Genomic DNA, 20450 nt, shown 5'->3' with positions numbered 1-20450 from the left:
GGTCCTGCCGGCTGGGCTCAGGGCTCCACCTTGGGCCATCCTGCTTGACAGGACAGCTTCCTGACCAAGGGATCGGAGAGGGAAGTTGGGGGTCAGCTGGGGGACCAGACTGCCTCTCGCTCTCTGTCAGGGTCATGTACAGACCCCTGGGGCCCCCACCCTCCCCTTGGCCCCGTTGTCATTACTGTAACTTGCTCGCCATGCCAACACCAGGTCTTTGTGGCAGCAGGCAGGCATCCAGCCGTGGGAAGGGCTAGTCCCGTCAGTCAGCCGGCACTGACATCCAGCAGCGAGGGACTACGGGCTGTGTGCCAGCTTCTGTTCTGGGCCCTCAGAGCAGCCTTTCAAGGTATATGCGTCATGTTTCATCAAGTCGGGGACTCCGTGTGCGCTGCGCACGCCAAAACGTTATGGACCGCTACAAGTCGGAGACTCCGTGCGCGCTGTGCGCGCCAAAACATTATGGACCGCTACAAGAAAACAGTCGGACGCTGTCTGCTGTAAGAAGCGTGCTGCTCTTAGGGTCGTCAAAGTGAGGAAATGTGCCTTACCATCAACGGAGTACGGCGCCCTGCTCATTTTAAATTGTACTGAGGTTCAGAAAACTTAAGCAGCGTGCCCGGGGTCATGCAGCAGAGTGGAGCCAGAATTTGCACTCAGGCGGTCTCTGCTTTCTAGATCAGGGCTTGGGACTTTGGGTCGTCCTAGCGATCTGCCTAAGACATGTTGTTGTCTACTTTTTTGAAAGCCCTAGGACCCCAGAACTCCTGGTCAGAGTTCCTGGAATGCCAGGCTCAACAAGGTCTGCCCACGGGTGCCCACGCCTGGTGAGCTGCTGATCGTAACTGGGAAAAGCAGGCGTTCAGCCCCGTCCCAGCCCCTCAGCCCTCGGGTCACCCCATTGCCTTATCTGCAGAGAAAGACTTCCTCCACCAAGCAGGCCCCGGCCAGGGAGAATGGCAGAGTCTGTGTGTGTCGGGGGATCTTCAAAGAGGACCCACCCTCCAGCTGAGCCCAGATCAGCGTTCCCTAGCCGGGGAATGTAAACACGCTCCGTGGGGCCCCAGCTCTGTGGCCTGCTGCTAGCTGCTCCCAGAGTTCAGGCCAACTCCTGGGCAAGACCCAGGTGTCTGCAGGGACAGCTGTACCGTCCTGGGGGTGGGAGGTGTGGGAAGCTGGTCCTGGTTCCTGGGTTTCCAAATGCATCGTCTGGTGTTGACTTTTGAAAACCGCGAGGAGTCGGCCTCCCCTGCTCTCTGGTTGAGGCCCCCAAGGAGCAGTCAAGTGCTCCCAGGCCCCAGGCCTCTACCTTTGTAGCTGCACGCGCCGTGTTCACAAGGCTGGTGCCCTAACTGCGCCACACTGTGCAGCAGAGACTCCGGCCCGTGCTCTGCTGGGGTCATGGACATGACTCTCCGTGGATGGAGACTGCTCACCAGTCTTGAGACTCGTCTTCCCCGGTTGTCCTCGAGCGGCAGTCGATCCCACGCGGGGGGCTCTGGACTGCTGGTCAGGGACTCGAGGGTCCCCTGCTGCGGGGGCCGCACTTGGTCCTTCCCCCAGGGGCGGGGAGGGTGACGGCTGCCCTCACCGACAAGGCAGGTGGGCCTTTCTTTTCAGGAGTTCTGCACGTTTAGGAGATGCACCTTTTTAGGAGTTTCACACCTACGAGGAAGTGTGATTCTATGTGCAACGTGGGTCAAAGGCAAGGAACGTTTAAAGTTCCCTTATTAGTTCTTGTAGTGAGGTTATGTGTTTTGATGTCTCTGTGGCTCTGTTACTATAAGTCGTGTTGCTCAGGCCCCAGTGTTGACTTTGGTAAGGAAGCGTGAGGGTCTGGTGAGAACCTGAGTCCCACCCTGGAGGGGCCGGGCGTGGACGTCAGTTGACAGCTGGGCCCGTGGTTCCTGTGTGGTCGTCCTGGGTCGTCACCCTTGTCAGCGCAGTTGCCTCACTGCCTCCCCCTCCTTTCTAAATCCCACCCTACTCGGCCTCTGCCGGCACCTCTTCTGTCCTCCGTGGAAGCAGATCCTCCCCATTATTAATGTGAGAGGTGCCCGGGGAGGGTGTGTGACAGGGTCCCTGCCCTCAGCGTGCAGGGCCTGGCGCGGGGACCACCCAGACTCCAGGAGGGCAGTGGAGCGGCACCCGGTGTCAGCCCTGCCCGAGCTGCGCCTTTCCTGGCCTGGGGGAGACCAGTGGCTCTGAGAGGTCAGCACGCTGACGGGGCCCGCCCTCCAGGAGCCCCAGGCCGGCGCGAGGCAGGCCGTGAGCCGGGGCTCTGGTCCCCGACGGCGAGCACCAGGGACGCCGGCAGTCGGCAGGGGTGTGGCTGGGCCAGCCTGGAGGAGGGCCACCGAGGCTGAGGCCTGGTCCCGGTGCTCCGTCTAGCCTGAGGCCGACGAGCGCCCCGCACACCTAGCAGCCCTGGCACGGCCTTCGTGGTGCTTCTTAGGCCTGGAAAATGTGGCCCCTCCCGAGAGCCCCTGGGCGGCCGCCTGACGGCGGCCGGCTAGGCAATGGGGCAGCCCCTCCGGCTCTCAGGTGTCCCAACGCTCACCCGACAGCGGCCTGCCCTCCCCTGCCCCGTGGCCGTCTTCTCATCCTGGCCTCCATGTGCGAGGGACCACCGACCCACGGTGGTGGGCCACGAGCCTGGCTGTGTCTCTTCCGTGTCCGAGCCGGCGGCTGTGGCGAGGATGCCGCCCTACGGACGCGCCGCACGGGCCCCGCTGCCCACTCCGAGTCCGGCGCCGCACTGCCCCGCGCTGCCGCTGCTCTGCAGCCCTCGCCAGCTCAGCTGCCCCGGCTCTCGCACGGCCGCTCCAGCCGCGGGTGGGGAGACGAGGGCACGCCCCCACCCCCGCTACGGGGCACGCGCATGCAGGGGGAGCACGGGCACGTGGGGGCTCCGCACCTGGGCGCCCCTCCCCCAGCAGCAGCAGCGCGGATCGTTGCGGGGATTGTAGGTTAACCCGCGATGTGCTTAACTGAGGTTCGTCGCGGCCCCGGCTGTTCAGCCACGTCGGCTCTTGTGTCCAAGAGAAACAGGCGCTGAGCTTGCTTATTCTCTGCACCACACGAGGGTGCAGGGCGAGCGGGTAGTCGTGGGCGAGGTCGCCCGCGGTGCCCGCGGGACCTGGGAAGGGGCCCCGATGGCTGGCCTTGTGCCACAGTCTTTACGGAGTGATTTCCTGCACTTGAGTGGGATTCCCAGTGGCCACCAGGCCCGGTTTAGAGAGGCCGGGGTCCAGGGGATAACAGACCCCTGGCCAGAGCAGACAGCTGGGGCTCCGTGCGGCCCGGCAGCCTCATCAGAGCGCCCCCCAGCTCCCGGGGATGCTTCGGCAGCTCCGCTTTGCAGGTGGGAAGACCAAGGCTCCGAGAGGAACTGACCTACACAGGGTCCTGCCACGCTCGTGGGCTGGAGCCCAGGTCAGTACCAGGTCGGTCGGCTTTGGTGGCCCCTCGTGCTCCCTGTCCGTCGTCTGCGGTGGGCGCAGCGCCTCAGCCTTTGTGCAGCCCCGCCCGTGGGCCCCAGGGTGCTCCCCCGCTTGGATAGGGCGGGTTTCCCCGTGGACGTCTGAGCGGTCCTGGAGGAGAAGAGCCAGCGTGGCTACAGGGCCACGTCTGCTCGGTGGTTTTCTCGAAGCTGGATCTTCCCTCGGAGCCGAGGACGTGGAGGAAGTTGATGGTGGGAGCCCGTGCGACGCCCAGTCGTCGTCTGACTTTGGGAGGCCGGCCTCCGCGGTGCAGCGTCAGAGGCTCCTTCCCAAGGAGTCAAGTCAGCGCTCCCAGAGTCAGGGGAGCACGTCACCCAGCTCTGCTGACGAAACTTTTCTGCCACACTTTTAGCCAAGAAGAGCTCACGGTCCGGCTTCCAAATAACGCAATCAATGACGATATTCCGTTACTTAGAAAAAGCTGCTCCGCTGTAGTCACGTGTGCTTTTATTTGTGTGAACTGCGTGTGTGTATGTGTGTGTGTGTGGTATAAAACACACGGATCACATCAGAGCCGTACACTGAAGTGTTCCAGGTGCGTGTGAAGAAATGATGAGACGTCTGGGAGTGAGGGGCGGACGGGGAGATGGGCCACACCATTGGACACAGGGGGTCACCACACTTCCCTTAATAACAGAAAGAGGAGAAAAGAGGGAGGGTGGTGGGCCTGAGCACGTCCCGGGGCCGCCTGCTGGGACCTGCGTCCTGCCCCATGTGCGCTCACCCCTCCACTCCTCCTGCAGGAGGGGGTTCACAAAGCAGGACTCGCTGTCTTGCTGACGGTTGGCGGGGAGCCTCTGTCATGCCCTGTCCCTCGAGGGAGCCCGTCGATCGCTGCCAGACTGAGCACTGCTGCTGCTGCTGCCGGGTAGGACCTCGCAGGCACGCACCTCGAATCTGGGGTTAGGAGGGGAAAGAACCAGAGTTTTTATTCTGGGAGTTTATTTTTTCTCTTCGCAAACCTTTAATCGACATTAAAAATAGTGCACGTGGGGCTTCCATGGTGGCACAGTGGTTAAGAATCCGCCTGCTGATGCAGGGGACACGGGTTCGAGCCCTGGTCCGGGAAGATCCCACATGCCGCGGAGCAGCTAAGCCCGGGCGCCACAACTACTGACGCCCACGCGTCTAGAGCCCGTGCTCTGCAACAAGAGAAGCCACCGCAATGAGAAGCACGCGCGCCGCAATGAAGAGTAGCCCCTGCTCGCGGCAACTAGAGAAAGCCCACGTGCAGCAATGAAGACCCAACACAGCCAAAAATAAATTAGTTAAACTAATTAATTACTTAATTTAAAAAAATAGTGCACGTGACACAGTGCTTCCTGGAGAGCAGGAGCAGGGTCGCTGGAGGGTGCATGGCCCGGGGTTTCCTCTCAGCAGCCCGCGCCGGGGGCATCCCGGAGTCTGCTGGCCACCTGCCATTCAGGCGTGGCCCCAGAAGCCAGGGCGCCATCCCCACTACAGTGAAGGGTCCCAGGCCCAAGGTCTGGCCGAGCCATGTGGGGAAGGCAGTCTGCCCCGTGCCAGGGTCCTGCCCGAGGACTCAGAGGAGGGTGGGTGGGGGTCGGGGGTTTTACCCCACGTGACCTGTGGAAATGATGGGGGCTGGGTCTGGCAGGCTCCCCTATACAGAAAAGCGTGGGCTCAGGGCCGAGGCTAGATGCTGGACATTCGTGCAGGCTGGTTCCCCACCCATGGCCTTGCTCCCTCTGCCTTGGATGGATGGCCATCACTGAGACGTGCAGTAGATTTCAGGGCGCAAGATCAACATACAGAAGTCAACCGTATTTCTGTGCGTTCGCTCTGAATGCTGAAACTGAATTTAACATGGCAGTGTGGTACCATTCCTACCAGCCCAGCCTTGCTGCTGGTTTTCCGTACCCTTTGGGCATTTGCACTCTTCGTGGAGCAGGTTTTTCCACGCAGGAGCTTTTGTTCAGGGGTAAGTTGGGGTTTTTCAGGTGCCTCCTTCCTTATTCTCTTTCCTAACCCTATGCAAGCACCTCTGGCCGCCATCATCTCCTGCGATGCCGGAGGGCTGCCACCCAGGCTCTTGGGCCCAGGGGTAATGCCTCCTAGAGGGAGACCGCACTCTAGTTCTCTGCCGTGGCCTGAGGTGTGGGTGGGCGTGCTTGGTGGAAGGCAGGGGGAGGTGAAGGGGAGAGGTGGGAAGGACTGTTGCTCCTCGGAGCTTGGTAAGGAGGGTGGGCCTAGGGCTTGGCGAGCGCCACTTATGGCAGGTTTAGAAATTTCCAAATAAATCTGTTTATTAATGGTAAGCAAAAACAGACAGTGTGGTATTAATGGAGGGAGAGGCACGGATCTGAATAGAGACCCCAGAAACTGTCCCACGTCCGCACCTTGATTTTCGGCAGAGGTGTAAAAGTAATTCAGTGGAGAGTCTTTTCAACAAACCGTGCTGCAGTAATAAGACATACATGGGAAAAGTGTGTCGATTCCTTGGGCTCTTCTATGTTGACCGTCATGCCATCTATAAATATAGGCAGTTGTATTTCTTCCTTTCCAATCCGAGTGCCTTCGCTTGCACTTTCTTGCTTTCTTGCCCTGGCTGGAACATGTAGTGCTGTGTTGAAGAGCAGTGGTGAGGGTGGGTCTCCTCACCTTGTTCCCAAGCTGGTGGGGGGAGGGGGCAGTTTTACATGTTACATACCAAGTTGAGGAGGCTCTCCTCTATTATTAGTTTTCTGAGAATGTATATCATAAATGAGTTTTGAATTTTGTCACACGCTTTTTCTGCGTCAGTTAATATGATCATGTGATATTTATTCTTCAGCCCGTTGATATGATGGGTTTATTAGATGGATTCTTGAAAACTGAGCCAGCCTTGCGTCTGTGGAATAAACTCTGCTTGGTCATGGTGTATAACTTTTTACTATGTCGCTGAGTAGGGTTTTTGCATTTACATCTATGAGAGATTTTGGTCTATATTTTACTCTCTCTTTCATTCTTTTTCCTTTGGTACTATTTTTGTCTGGCTTTGGTGGCAAGGTAACACTGGCCTCCCAGAGCAAACTGGGAAATGGCTCCTTTGCTTCCGTTTTCTGGAAGAGCTTATATAAAATCGGTGTTAATTCCTCTTTAAGTGTTTAATAGAATTCCAGCGAAACCATCTGGGCTTGGACACAAGGTTCTGGAGTCAGGCCTGCGATAGCTTTAGTGACAGCCAGGCCCTGCGATGGCCGTCCCTGGAGGGGCTGGCGGGCCGGCTGCACCAAGACCTTGAGCAGCACTTTGCTTCCTCTTGTTGTGGCCGACGGCGGACCCTGCTCCCCTGGGGCTGGGGCTCCCCCCATACTCACACGCGCACTCACGATTTCCACCCGCCAAATGCTTCCAAGCAGGGCCTGACCCGCTGGCGGGGCCACGTGTGAGGGAAGGGGTTTGTGCGGGAGCTCTGGGGGCTGCGAGCAGATGCGGGCATCCAGGCGGGTGTTCCAAACCCCCTGCAGCATCTCCTGTGATTTCACCAGTGGTTGGTTCTCGGGAGGTGCCAAGCCCGGGAACACTGTGCTCGCTGATGGGCCGGACGTTCTGGCTAATAATGTCTGCGTGGGACATATTTATTCTTCGCTGAATGACTCCGAATGATCCCCATGATCTTGGGGTGCTGGTTTCGAGAACTTGTTCTTACTGCCTTGGGGGAGGCTTTGGTGGCAACTTCATGCTTCTGGAACACCAGCTCGGCAGAGTTGTTCCACTCTGCCCCCCACACCTCCAGCCATCCTGGCTTCTCCTCTGCTTCACATGGGCCTCTGTGCCCCCTCCCCGGGATGTGGCTGCCTGCTCCCTTTGCCTGGACCACCTCTCTCCCAAATATCCGTGGCTGTGCCCTCACCTCTGGGTCTCAGGTGTCACTGTCCTGACGCTGTCTCCTTGACCTCCGTCCTCCTCCAGCCATTTTAAATGACAATGTAAGTCAACCGACTCTCTGTCTGTTGTCCCTAATTTCCTCCTTAGTGTTATAGCCTTTCAGGGCAGTCTAACTATGGCAGGGGGGGTCTTAGTTCAGGCTGCTATCACAAAATGCCGTAGGCTGGGTGGCTTCTAAGGAACCGATGCCTTTCTCACGGTTCTGGAGGCTGGAAGCCCAAGACCAAGGCACTGGCCGTTTTGGTGTCCGGTGGGTTCTCTTCCCTGATCTCCTTGCTGTGTCCTCACGTGGTGGAGGGGTGAGGAGCTAGCTCTCTTAGTGACAGCCAGTGCCCTCCCTTATGAAGGTACTGATCCCCTTCACGAGGCCCCCATCCTCGGGATCTACTTACCTCCCAAAGGCCCCACCTCCTAGTGCCATCGCGGGGTGGGCGGTAGCATTATGATATAGGAGTTGTGGGGGCACTGGAACATGGTTTGTGGTAGCAGGCGTTCCCCACAGTAAGCTTAGCACTTAGAAGAACATCTCATGTGAAGGTGTTGCTTAACAAATGTATGTGGAATGCATCCAGGTCTGTTATGTACCCATGCTTCCTGGCTGCTGGGCCAAGTTGCATGGGGTTCTAGGGCCTCGGTGGCCCCTCAGAGGTAGACCCAGTGTGCTGCTGCCGGGGCCACACGGCAGGCAGGCCTCTCAGCCACACTGTCCCGCTCCACCAGCTGGACTCTGGCCATGAAGGCCCTCGGGGCTGGACCAAGCGCCCTTTCTCTTGGGGTCCCTACAGGTAGCCCCAGGGTGCACTGAGTGGCCCTGTGCCTGCTGCTGTCTGACACAGGCCAGAGACAGACAACCAGGGGGTAGCACAGCCCAGCAGCACCTTCTGGGGGTGAGCCCCACCTGCCTCTGTGTGAGGGCTTGCGGGGACAGAGTGTGTCCTGCAGGCAGGTCCCTGGGCAGAGAAGGGCCTGGGAAGGAGCTGGGTCGGGAGCGGCAGACCCGGCCCGTTTCACACCCTTTACGTCGTCTGCACAGCGTAGGTAACAGGGCGGCTGGGAGCGTGAGACAAGCGGGCACGAAGCTCCCTCTGCGCTGCGTGTCCCTGTGTGTGGTGTCCGCCCCTCACCCTGCCCCAGGCCAGCTCTTCCCCTCCTGCTCTCTCCTTTGTCCAGCCTCCCACGGTGGCCCATTAGAGTCACCAGAATAGTACCGTGAAGAAACCAGATTGGGGGTTCTTGGGTTGCAGGGCTGACACAGGAAATGCACTGGGAAATCAGTACTCAGATCCTCTATGACTCGGAAGACCCCAAGTGGGGTCCATTCCACGAGACTGGCTTGTGGCTTCGAATCTTGACACTGTTTGTGTTAGCATTTCTGAGTCTCGGTTTCCTTATCTGTAAAGTGAGAATGCCGATGCCAGCGTCCCCAGGGCTTAAACAGGGTCACAGAGGTGCGACTGTGCTGGTGGGCCAGCGAGTCCCTGCCCTGCCCTCCACTCTCCTCCCCCACCCAGCTCTGGCCCCCGCCCCCGCCTCGTGCCTGTCCCTGTCCCTGTCCCTAGCAGCACTCCTGAGGAGCCTCTGTGTGTGGACCAGCCTTGGGTGCTGGGGAAACGGCCAAGAGGAAACGCACAGAAAGATGCAGGCTTGGCTCTGGGACCTTGGGAGGTCCTCATCGGGCTGGGAAGCTGGGACACCCACACCCGCCAGCCAGCGCACGGCCTCAGCACCCAGGGGACAGCGTGTCCTCACGCCAGGGTGCCGGAGCAGCCCCCCGAAACCAGCCCCGCCTCCAGAGCCTGCTGCAGGCCTTGGGCGGGTTCAGCAGGCTCCGGCTGCGGGAGCGTGGTTTTCCTCGGACTATAAAAATTGATTTGCAGTATTGTCTTAGGAGAAGGACACCTTCATTCATTTACTCCGTGAGCCTTTATTGAGCACCTGCTTTTTGCTGGGTGGGTCTGCGGTGGGCAGACCCGGCCTCGCGCTTGTGGAGCTCAGTTTGGGGGGGTGGAGCTCTAGGGGCTCTACACAGCGGGTTCGGCGGGTGAGGCAGAGAAGGCTTCCCCGAAGCTGAGGGTTGACAGGCGCTGGAAGTGAGCGCTCCAGTCAGGGGAAGCGCATGCGCAGGCGCCCTGGGAGGCGACAGCAGGCCAGGTTACCCGGCTGCAGGGGGTGGAGATGGGGGGGGTGGGGACCGAGCCTGTGGTCGGCAGACGCGTCCGTGTTAACTGCACCGCGTGGTTTTCCTGCCTCCCCTGTGGGGACCTGCCAGGGAGCCCGGGCCACCGCGCCGTGAGGAGAGCCACAGGCAGACCCCTGGGCGGGGGCTCAGCGTCTGCCACTCGGCGGCCGAGCTGTGGGCCGGGAAGTGCCCGGAGCCCTGGGCCGGGCCTTCCCCTGGCCCGGAGGTCCCTCCTCCTCCCCTCCCCCTCCCCCGCCCGGGGCCGCGCAGCAGCAGCCGCCGCCCACTCGGCCTGGAGGGGAGGGGTGGTCCTCGCCCCCCAACCCCCGTGCAGGGCCGACCCCGCCCACCTCCTGACCCCGCCCCGCCAGCAGTCCCGCCCACGCGCCCAGCCGCGTGCTTGCGTCACCGCCCAGCCGGCTGGATCTGGTTCCAGCCGAGCCTAGCCGGCCTGACATGCGCAGTGCGCGGGGGCTGCGGCGGCCGGGAGGTGCCGCGCTCCCGGGCACACCTGGCGGCCTGGGACGCGGAGGTCAGTGCGCCGGGCCGGGAGCAGGCCGCGGGGCTGGGGGGCGCGGGGGTCCGTCCTGCAGGGCGGGGCGGGGTCTCGGCGGCGCCCTGGAGACCCGAAACCGGGGTGGGGGCGGGGAGGAGGAGGGGCCCGGCCCGCCTAGTCCCGCTTCCAGACGAGAGGGTCCGGAGCGCCCCGCCTTCCGGGCCCGGGGTCCTGAACCGCGGACAGGCTGCGTGGGGCCGGGGCTCTGAGACGCGACTCGACGCGCCTCCCTCTCCCCGGGCGAGGCCTTGGGTGCCCGCCGACCGTGGGCTGCTTCTTCCATCCCGGGACCCGCGCCAGTCCCCTGGGCTCTGCCGGCCCCACCTTCTCTCTGTAAGAACGGGGAGTGGTCTGGACCACGTCGCTGCCCCCTCCCCCAGGCTGGGCTGTCATCACCGTTGGCGACCCGCCTTCGGGGCCTTTATAGCCGGAGGCCTTAGCCCTGCGAGGTCCACCGCCACGGAGCGCATTGAGTGTCAGGGCTTGGGGGCGGAACCCACCAGGGCATCTACCATTTTGCTTGTGAAGTTACCTGGGTATGCGTAGCTCTTTGCTTGGCACTGTGAGTGTTTAGTTTTTTAATTCATTGTTACACTCAGGAATTCTTACAAAGTGTGGGGGGTATTTTCCTAGTGTGATGAAATGACTTTGGAAGTTACACTTAACAGCGGATGGAGCACAGCGGATGGAGCCGACATCGTGAGGTGCTACCTGCACGTTTAACGAAGCCTTTGGATTTTCCCGTTTCCTTCTTTTGGAGCCACTAACATGTTTTGTTTTGTTTTGTTGCCTGAAGAGCCTGCAGCCTGGTGCCTGTGGGGCTGGCGGGCAGCTGGGCCCCTGTAAGGCCCGCGGTGGAGGTGGGTTAGGACGCGGCCCCAAACGGGTATATCCACTCTGTGCCCGGTCGTGCAGTTTTCTCTCCCAAGGACGCAAGGCGCAGAAGCCGCTGGGGAAGACAGTCCAGAGTCTGCTGGGTTGACACGGGGTGAAAACGTAATTGAAAATCTTGAGCAAAAGTGGGATTGTTTTTGCTTTGAGGGAAGCAGCGTCGGACGCTGTGGGAAGCCTGGCGCCCCAGGCCCACCTCGAGTATGGGGGGGAGAGAGGTCTTTGTGGTCTCGTGGTATGCTTTTCATTAAAATGGCAAGATCAGTACTGTCAGATTAGGAACGACTGTCTGCTAGTCTTTCAGAAGTTGCTGGAAGTTACGCTCTCTATGTGTTAAACGTTATGTCTAGACTCGCAGCTCGTTGGCTTGATGTTCCGCTCAGCTCTGCCCACGCTGGCTGTCCATCTCCCGGAACTGCATTTCCAGGTTACACACAAAATGCAGCCTGAACTCCTGGTCAGTCACACGTTTCCAAAATGGAAGGAAAGCAGCTTCTTGCAGGGAGGAGGTGGGCGTGGCCGGGGCCTACAGAGCCGGGGGCAGCTTCTCTGAATACACGAAGCAGACCCTGTGTGATCTTTGCCTTCCGATAACGGGACAGTCCACATTAGGCTGTTGACCGTGCAGAGCGCAGCTGGGCCCCAAGCCTGTGTTGGCCTCTCAGCAGCGAAAGCGATGGGGAGGGTTGTACATCATCCTCCTGCCTAGAACCAAGGAGGGCCCACGGGCTGGTCCTGCGCGTGGACATCAGAGCTCCTGCAGAGGCCAACCAGCCAGGGCCTGTTTGCTCCCTGCATATGGGCGAGATCAACCCGAAAGCTTAGCCGAGATTCTGGGAAGCAGTGAGAGCGGGTGGCCCTTGGGATCTGGGGGCCACGAAGGCCTGTGCCGTCTGCAGCTAGGAGGGGGTGTGGGGTCCTGGCCCTGGGCCACTGTCCTGGGCCTGCTGGTGGGAGACCTTGGGGCTGTGAATGAAGGTCTCCAGTGGGCAGTGGGGGTGGGTGACAGTCTCTTCCTGTCCTCAGGAGGCCTTAAAGACTGGGTGTGTAGGAGCCAGGTTCCTGCTAAAAGTCAGCCAACGAAAGCCACCTCCCATAAATGCCTGGTAAGAAGAATCAGTGGACCTCCTCAGCCCACCCCCGCCCCGCCCCGGGGCTCATGGGGAAGCAGGGTAACTGCTCTGGAAATGGAAGTGCTGCCAGGGGAGGGGTAGATCGTGTGGCCCTCCTACCAGCTTCGTTCCTGCTGGGCTGGAGCTCTCCCTGATGGAATGTGCTGCATCTTCTCTGTTCTCCTGCCCCCTCTGCCGTGGGGTCTGGGGTCTCAGCTAAGACCTCAGTGGCCCTGAGGTCCCCGTGCCGCACCTCAGCAGCACGTGACCACCCCGCCCCCAGCCTGTGGTGCCCATGTTACACCTGAGCCGGGTGCTCCTCACCCTTCCCCCACAGGCCTGCGGCAGCTCGGCCACAGCTCAGCCTGTGTCCCCCGAGGCCCCAGGCCCGGGCTTGTCGGACACGGTGCCTGGTGGGGGAGGTGCTGGGTGCACCAGGTTCCCGCATCCAGGCCCTGGGCCTCGCGTGCTGGGGCTGACCTGTCCGTGCACCTACTGGCTTTGGCTCTCCTTTGACCACGTGTCCCTGTGGCCTCTCCCCCCGGCTCCTCCCTAGACCGCAGCCTCTGAAGGGAGCCGAGGGATCTCCCCCATCCTGGCTCTCCCCCGAAGCTGTAGCCTGGCTTTGCTCCATTGTCCATCCAAGGGCAGGAACGGATGGACAGCCTGTGAAAAGGTAAAATGAGTAAATATCTCAGGACTTTCTGCTTCCAGAAACGAATTTGATCTCTGTAAACACGGTTCCTGTCTCAGGGCAGTTAAACCAGGCCTCCTGCTGTCTACAGGCCAGAGGGGGTCCTGCCCGCCCCCCCTCCTCTTGCAGGTGTGGGCCTTGCAGAGAGGCTGTCCTTGCTGGCCGTGACCCCCGTCCAGAGGAGATGAGAAGTTGATCACAGTACGGCCTCGGGAGAGCCAGGAATCCTGCCATCATCCAGGCTGAGGCTCTGGGGGACCTTGAGAGGGTTTTATAGGCTGGTCATCACAGCACGGCCTCGGGAGAGCCAGGAGTCCTGCCGTCATCCAGGCTGAGGCTCGGGGTGGTCATCTGCTCCCTGGCTTTGGCACCCCGATCTGTGTTTCGTGTGTCTTCTGGTTTTCCAAGTGCACGGTGGCACGTAACACACGTTCATTTGAATCCTTGGGTTACGAGAGAAGCAGAATGGAAGTTAAGTCTTCTGGTCGCCGATGCCCCCGGCCCGCTGAGCGTGCAGCCGTGCTCAGAGTTTTTTGTTCTGAAGCTGGTCTCTGACAAGGGCCAGTGTCTCCAGCCCAGGTGGGGGGCAGGTCCTGCCGGCAGCCAAGGCCACAGGCTTTGAAATGGTTGATGTGGAAGACCTTTCCCAGAGCCCTGGCCTGTCCGCAAGGGCCACCGTCCCTCGGTGGCACAGCCCCCCCGCCTGGGCCGTGGCCGTGGCGACCCCCCCACCCCTCGAAACCCTCACCTCTTCCTCTGTAACCCAGGAGCTGGGCTCCAGCGGGATCCGCGTGTGTTTCTGGCCAAGAGCGTCTGACGGTTTCGTCATAATGTCCAAGACCCACGTGGAAGGGGACCAGGGGGTGATGGGCTGGGAAGGGGAGAGACGTGGGCCAGGGAAAGGACGCCCTTCCTCCCAGGGCTGTGTGGTGGTAGAGCCCAGGGCTGCAGGCGGGGCGGCGCTGGGCAGGTTTCTTGGGGGCTCCTTCTCACTGATCCTGGGACCCACTGGGGTTGAGCGTTTCCTTGTGCTGTGCGTGTTGACAGCAGACCACAGTGGCCCTGGCGGGCGGGGGGCGGGGCCAGGCTCTCATGTACTGTACGGGGATCTCTCACAGCGTCACCTCACGTGGATCTGCCCTGGGTGCGGTAATGAAGCGCAGAGGCTGTATCCTGTGATCTGGTATCTGTTTCAGCGTGGGCCCCTGTGCTTGTGTATCCTGGTTCAGGCATTTGAAAACGTCTGGTGTCTGCAGCATCTGGATGGAGGAGCTGTGCCCTGCTCTGAACGGCCGCTCAGCCCGGGGCAGCCGCTGTCCCTGTCCTCCAGGAGCTCACTTACCTCCGGCCGTGCGCTCCTTGAGGCCAGAGCCCGTGTCTGCCTCAGCACCGGCACCGGCAGCAGCAGCGGCAGCTCTGCAGGGCACCGGGCCCGTCACCCACGGCCCACAGCGCTCGCAGCGTCCCTGCTTGCCCGGCCCAGCCGCTCGCTGGGTTGATGAGAGCAGCGTCCTGCGTTGTGTGCATGCTTTCTGAAGTTGTTTGGAATTGGGTTGGTTTTTTTTTTGGCGGAGCTGCGAGGCTTGTGGGATCTCAGTCCCCTGACCGGGGATTGAACCCGGGCCGCAGCAATGAAAGCCCGGAATCCTAACCGCTAGGCCACCGGGGAACTCCCTGGAATTGGTCTAGTTTTAATCAGAGTACTGCAAATAAAATGAAGAGGGTACATATCACTGTTTCTATTTCTGAATTAGCAGAGGAGACTCAGCATCACTCACAGGTTGGGGGAATGAGCGTTTAAAGAATCTAACAATTTGTAACTGAAATCTTAGTGTCTCCTGTGTGTTTCTGCTCTTGTTCTGCAGGGAAGCTGTGGGGGGGAAGGCTCATGGCGTCTGTGTTGTCCTTCAAGTTGCGTCTAGTTATTTCAAAACACAAAGTTTTACTTAAATATTATAGGAAACACTCCCTCTTTTGTTCTTCATCGTTTTCAGGAAAGGAAAAAGGAATCGATTGGCTACCATGAGTTTCCCTTTTGACTTTTAATAATTGCAGTAATGCTCCTGGTTAAGGTTTAGTTTTCAAGCTGAAGCAGTGTCTCAAAGGAACTGCAGGCGGGGACTGGGCGTCCTGCCCGCGGATGCCTGGCTTCAGAAGCGGAAGGAAGAGGGGGCTGTGTGGCCTGGGGAGGCGCCAAGTCTGGGACCAGTTTCCTCTTAGGTGCCCTCCCTTCCACCCCTGAGCTCCCGTCGCTTCAAGGTTCAGCCGGCTCCATGGGACTTCCGGGAGAGAAGCCGGTGCTTCTGGCCTCAGCGGTGTTTGGACGGAGACCTGTGGTTAAGGATCACTCTGGGGGGGGGGGGGGTTGCCTGGCGGGGACCTGCGCTCTGACCACCTCTGGAGAGTCGCCGTGCCCTTGGGGACGCTGTCTGGCCTGTGGACAGACAGCTGAGCCGAGTGGCTGGACTGCTTGTGCTGCCCGGGCCCCTGCCCCTGCCACCTCAGGGTCACTTTGAACCTAAACCCAGCCCTCACACTGGGGTCAGGTCACGCCTTACAGCTCATCCCTGGTTCAGGCTTATGTTTCATTGGCAAGAATTTTTAACGCACACTTTTCTAGTCCCCTAATTCTGTGGTTGATGGGTTTCGCCTGGACGGAGTGGGTGGGTTAGGGGCCCCACCCCGGCCTCCGCTGTCAGCAGGCTGGCCGATGACCCTGTCCCTGTGTGTCAGTGGTCAGCAAGGAGCAGCCCCCCCGACCCCGGCCGGGAAGTCCCACCGGGGGGTGGTCCCTGCACTGCTGGCTCCAGCCAAGTGCAGCCTCCTCCTCAAGCACGGCCGCGGCCACCACTGCCCAGTGGTACTTGCCGGGTGATAGAAGGGAAGCTGGGCCCTGACGCTGAGTCCGATGCTCTTTGAAGTAGGAGGCTTCTGAGGAACACGTGGGTGACGGGCACTGCCTTCTCCCCACCGTGTTGGCCCCTCTGAGCCCACGCCCCTGGGGCTCCCCGAGCTCTGCTGGCATCAGGATCAGAGATCCCGTTGTCAGTCGTCCGGCCCCGGGCCCCCCCCCCGCCTCCCAGCTGAGCAGGACCTGGCTCTGGGCCTGAGCTCGGAGGCGGAGAGAACGGCCCCTGCACGGAGCCCCGGCAGCACGGGGCTCAGAACTGCCTGGCTCCCCGCGCTTCTCTTCCTGAGCTGGTGGGGGACCAGAGGGTCTGCAGGCAGGAGACCCCCTCCCGGGCTACACTGTCCCCCGCAGCTGTGTAGTGTAACCTGTGAGCACGAGGCAGCAGGGGCCCCCCAAGCATGGCCCGTCTCAGGCCACCCCAGCTGACCTTTCCTTCCTTGGCTCTCCCACAGACCCGTGACCCCCAGTGTGGAGAGCCAGACCCCCACCCCTTCCTGTGTGTTGGGGCCTCCGGGCGAATCCAGTTCAGAGCCCTGGGCAGGAGCTGATTAGAGGGTCCGAGCCAGGCCAGTGGGAGCCCACACGGGAGGTCGGGGAGGTTGTGGTGGTCTAGGCGCCCCTCCCAGAGTGGGGCCTGAAAGGCCGCGGGGGGAACCACAGTGGGACAGAAGGGTCCCCAGGACCGCCCGCCTCCAAATGCACACACAACTCGAGAAAGCCTGACACGTGGTCGGGGTGCAGGAGGACCCCAGAGAAGGAGAACCGACCCATCTAGTAGACGGGCTCCTCTGTGCCCTCCCGGGCCTGTGCCGGGCCTGCCCCACCCTCCTGGGTCAGCCTTGGTTCATAGAGGAAGACTTTGCTCCCTGAGACTGGAGGGAAGGAAAAAGGTGGCTGGAAGAGAGGCCCGTTTGTAACCTGGGACACCCTCACAAGGCAGTGGGGATGGGGGGCCACTTGTGCCCGGTCGATGGAGCGTTGCAGGACGCCTGCCCTGTCAGTGTCTCCTGATGGCCCCGCGCCCACAGGCCAGGGACCGAGGCTGTGGTGCTACTCCCTGAATCTTGGCCTCAGCCCCCCACCCCCGTAGCGTCACCGGCAGGGGCAGGGCAGGCCTGTCCCCATCACGGAAATGGCTGGGGAGGTGCGAGGCAAGGGGTCCTCCCGTGGTGGCAGCGGTCCCACGGTGACCGTCCTTCCAGAGTGTCCCGTTTTCATCTGCATTCCTGGCCAGGCCTCAACGAAGGAACTGGAGACTGAAGTCCAGTCTGTGGCGCCAGTGGTCGGTGCCAGCCTCGCTTCAAGGGATCACGGAGGGAGAGGGGGTCCCCCTGCACATTCTGCTGGTGCTTCCAGTGCCTTGAAGTTGCAGGACCCCCTGGGCTCCCCGGGGTCCTCCTATAGGGGCAGGGTTGTGGGTTTTCACTTTCTGGTTCTGGCTGGGGTGTGACCGGCGACACTGCCTGTCTCGGGGGCAGGGCAGGGCCAGTGGCCAGAGCACGAGGCCCGCCAGGGGTCCAGGCGCCCTGCTTGTGGACAAGGGCTGATGGGCCTCCTGGCCTGAAGGACCCGAGCCTGTCCTTCTTCAAAGCAGAGAGTTCTCTGCCTGAAGTGAGCCTGTGGAAACCGTTCCAGATCGAGGTCATGCCGTTTCTGCTCTGTGTCTCTTGCCCAGAGTCACGGGGCTGGATGCTTCCTTCATGTAGTTGTGTTTTCTCTCTGTCGCTATTCCCGTAAGAAGTCAGCACGTTTCCTTTTGTTGTTTATTTAGTGCATTTCCTGGATGTACTCAGTGCCTATGTTGCCCAGAGGCCGGTAAGGATTTAAGTGCTAAATGCGCCTTTCATCACCCGTGTGCTGCGTTACTTAATACGGTGCGCGCAGGCGGCGTTCATGCGTGGATGCAATTTGTGCCTGGACTCCAGGGCCCTCCAGGCTCCACCGCGGTCCTCCAGGGTCCCTCGGGGCCCTCCAGGGTGGCCGTGGCTTACCAGCTTGGGTGCACATCCTGCCAGAGGCCTTCCACACCGGTTGACTTGTTTTTGTGCCCTTTGAAACATAGCCTGAAGAGCTCTAATTGGAGAGGGGAGTATGTTGCTGAAGCTTAAGCTTTCACCTCACTTCGTGGGGGGGCCTGTGTTTTGTCTGGAGCAGCAGCGCGGTGTGGTGCTTCCGAGGAGACCCCAGCGGTCAGTTCCCCGTGGTTGTGCTAAGTTGGGGAGATGGGGTCTGTGTTCCAGAGAGCAGTCGTGTTAACAGCACTGACCCTGCTGCCCCCAGGCCTTCCCCAGGAGTGGGCCTGGCCTGTGGGGAGTCCCGGGGTGGCTGTGGTCCGCAGGGCTTTCTGGGGGTGAGGCTTCTCCTTTCCCTGAAACTTGGTCCCCAGAAGGGCCCTCACAGGCTGCGGTTGTGGACTCCTGCGTTCCTTCCAGATGGTCTTGGTGTTTTCGTGGGCTGTCCCCCCGCCAGCAGTACCAGCGGGAGGGGCGGGGGCCCGCAGGCCTGAGTGGGTTTAGGAAAAGGACACAGGTCCCACAGGGGGACCGTCCCTGGGGCTTGGGCAGGTGTGCAGAGCCCAGGGGCTCAGAGGTGCTGGCTTCCTCACGTGGTCCACACCAGGGTTTGGCCCGGTAGCCTACGTTGTTTACTTGGAATAGCCAGCATTTAAAGTTTAGGAGATTCACCTGTAAACATGTGTTTCTAGCTTTTCTTGAGAGTCCAGTTAGCTCAGCGTTTGCCCCGGGCCCCCAGCTCCCCTGGCTGCTGCGCCCCTGTGTCTTGCCTGGCCCCTGGGCCTCATGGCTCTGAACAGCTCCTCTCGGGGGCCACGGAGTGTGGGCTCCCCCCACTGCCACGTCAGGGGCACCACCGGCCAAAGCGAGAGTGATTGAAAGAAGCTCTTTTCGTAGTTTCCAGAGTTGGTGCCTAACACAAGACCTAGATCCTTAACGCTGGACGTGCCAGCAGCCCCAGGAGAGGCAGTTGGACCCTTCAGGTGCCCCCCTCCATGGGACTGCCGGGGTCCACGTCCCCTCCCTCCCAGGCCCACACTAGAGCCCTGGCCATGTCCCCCTCCAGCCTCCCTCCTGTGCCCTTCCGTGGGGACAGTGGCACCTCGGGCCATCACTGGGCCTGCAGAGTACCCCAAGAGCCCTCAGGGAGTGGGACCTGGCTCCCGTCTCTTGTGTGACCAGGCTTAGCCTCGGGGAAGCAGCCAGCACCCCATAGGGTCAGAGGGGCTTGGGCAGCAGGGGCCTGGACCTGGATTTGGAGGATACCACCGTGTCCTAGTGACAGTGGGAGCCATGGGGGGAGTTGCATCCACCCTGGGGGCAGATGCCTCTGACCCTTCCATTCCCTTCCCAGACCTGCCCAACCTGCTGGCCTCCCTCGGGAGTCAGTGTTGGCCAATCCCCAGCCCTGACCCTTCCCTGGGACTTAGGGCCTCTTGGCCGGTGCAGTGCCCCCCTGTGTGGCTCAGAGGGGCAGGGCTGGCCTGCTGCTTTTAGTGCCAGCTTCTCTGTGAGCCAGCGGGTGTGTCTCCTAGACCCCAGTGCACCCCACTTCGGATTTGTGACAACGTGGAAGGGCCTGGAGGGTGTAGTAGTGCTGGAATAAGTCAGACAGTGTGATTTCACTCACGTGGAATCTAAAACACAAGGAGGCAAACCAAAGATGCAGAGATCAGTGTGGTGGCTACCAGAGGGGAGGGACGGGGGAGGGACGGGGGAGGGCGGGGCAAGTTAGAGGCTCAACCCCAGGGTGACAGATGGAAACTAAAGGTTTGGTTGTGAGCACACTGTTGCCTCCGCAGAAGTAGAAATTTACATAACGTTATGAGCCAGTGTTACTCCAGTGAAGAATACCTTGTTTTAAAAATCTGATTTTATTCCCTGTCAGTGGAAGTCTGGCTGATGCTGGCGTTGGTGTTTCAGGCATGGTTGTGATTTTTAAAGCAAACACACACCCTTCGGGCAGCTGTGTGGTCAGAGCCCCTGCTGCCCTGTCCTCCAGGGTGTTCCAGCCTCCTGCCTCTCCCCCTCCCTCTCCCCCTCACTGTCTCCCTGCTTCTCCCCCCTCCCTCTCCCTCTCCTCACTGGCCCCTCCCTCCCCCTCCCTGTCCCCCTGCCTCTCCCTGCTCCCTCTCCCACTCACTGCCCCCCTGCCTCTCCCCCTCCCCTCCCCTCCCTCTCCCCTCCCCTCCCCTCCCTCTCCCCTCCCCTCCCCTCCCCTCCCCTCCCTCTCCCCTCCCCTCCCTCTCCCCTCCCCTCCCCTCCCTCTCCCCTCCCCTCCCCTCCCTCTCCCTTCCCCTCCCCTCCCCTCCCTCTCCCCTCCCCTCCCCTCCCCTCCCCCTCCCCCTCCCCCTCCCTCTCCCCTCCCCTCCCCCTCCTCCCCCCCCCCCCCCCCCCCCCCCGCCCGGCTGCAGTGCAGTGTGGGTCGGGTCTGCGTGGAGCATCCATGCGAGGCGGCGGGCCGCCACTCCTCCCCGGGAGAGGAGCCCTGAGCCCCATACGGAGGCGCCTCCTGGGCAGGTGGGCTGTGCGTCCCGTGTCAGGGCTGCCAGGAGTCACCCGGCGCAGCCCTGAAGCTCCACGGCAGGTAAAATCCCAGATGGTTTGCGGAGGAGGAGGAGCTGGGAAAGCAGCTCTTTGGTTTGAGAAGATTCCGGAAGGAGCGGGAGTGGGGTGGGACACAAAGGTGGCCAGGGATTGG

General features: G+C 61.1%; 1 protein-coding gene across 4 annotated transcripts in view; it reads left to right on the top strand.

Moving 5' to 3' along the window:
- The window catches only part of CHLSN (cholesin), a 98140-nt gene that overhangs the window by 69875 nt on the left and 7815 nt on the right, over positions 1–20450 (top strand). The gene's annotated exons all lie outside the window — the stretch shown is intronic.

This window comes from Leucopleurus acutus, assembly GCF_964270905.1.
Source record: "Leucopleurus acutus genome assembly, chromosome: 16".
Classification (NCBI taxonomy): domain Eukaryota; kingdom Metazoa; phylum Chordata; class Mammalia; order Artiodactyla; family Delphinidae; genus Leucopleurus; species Leucopleurus acutus.
This window is presented reverse-complemented; position numbering and strand designations above follow the sequence as displayed.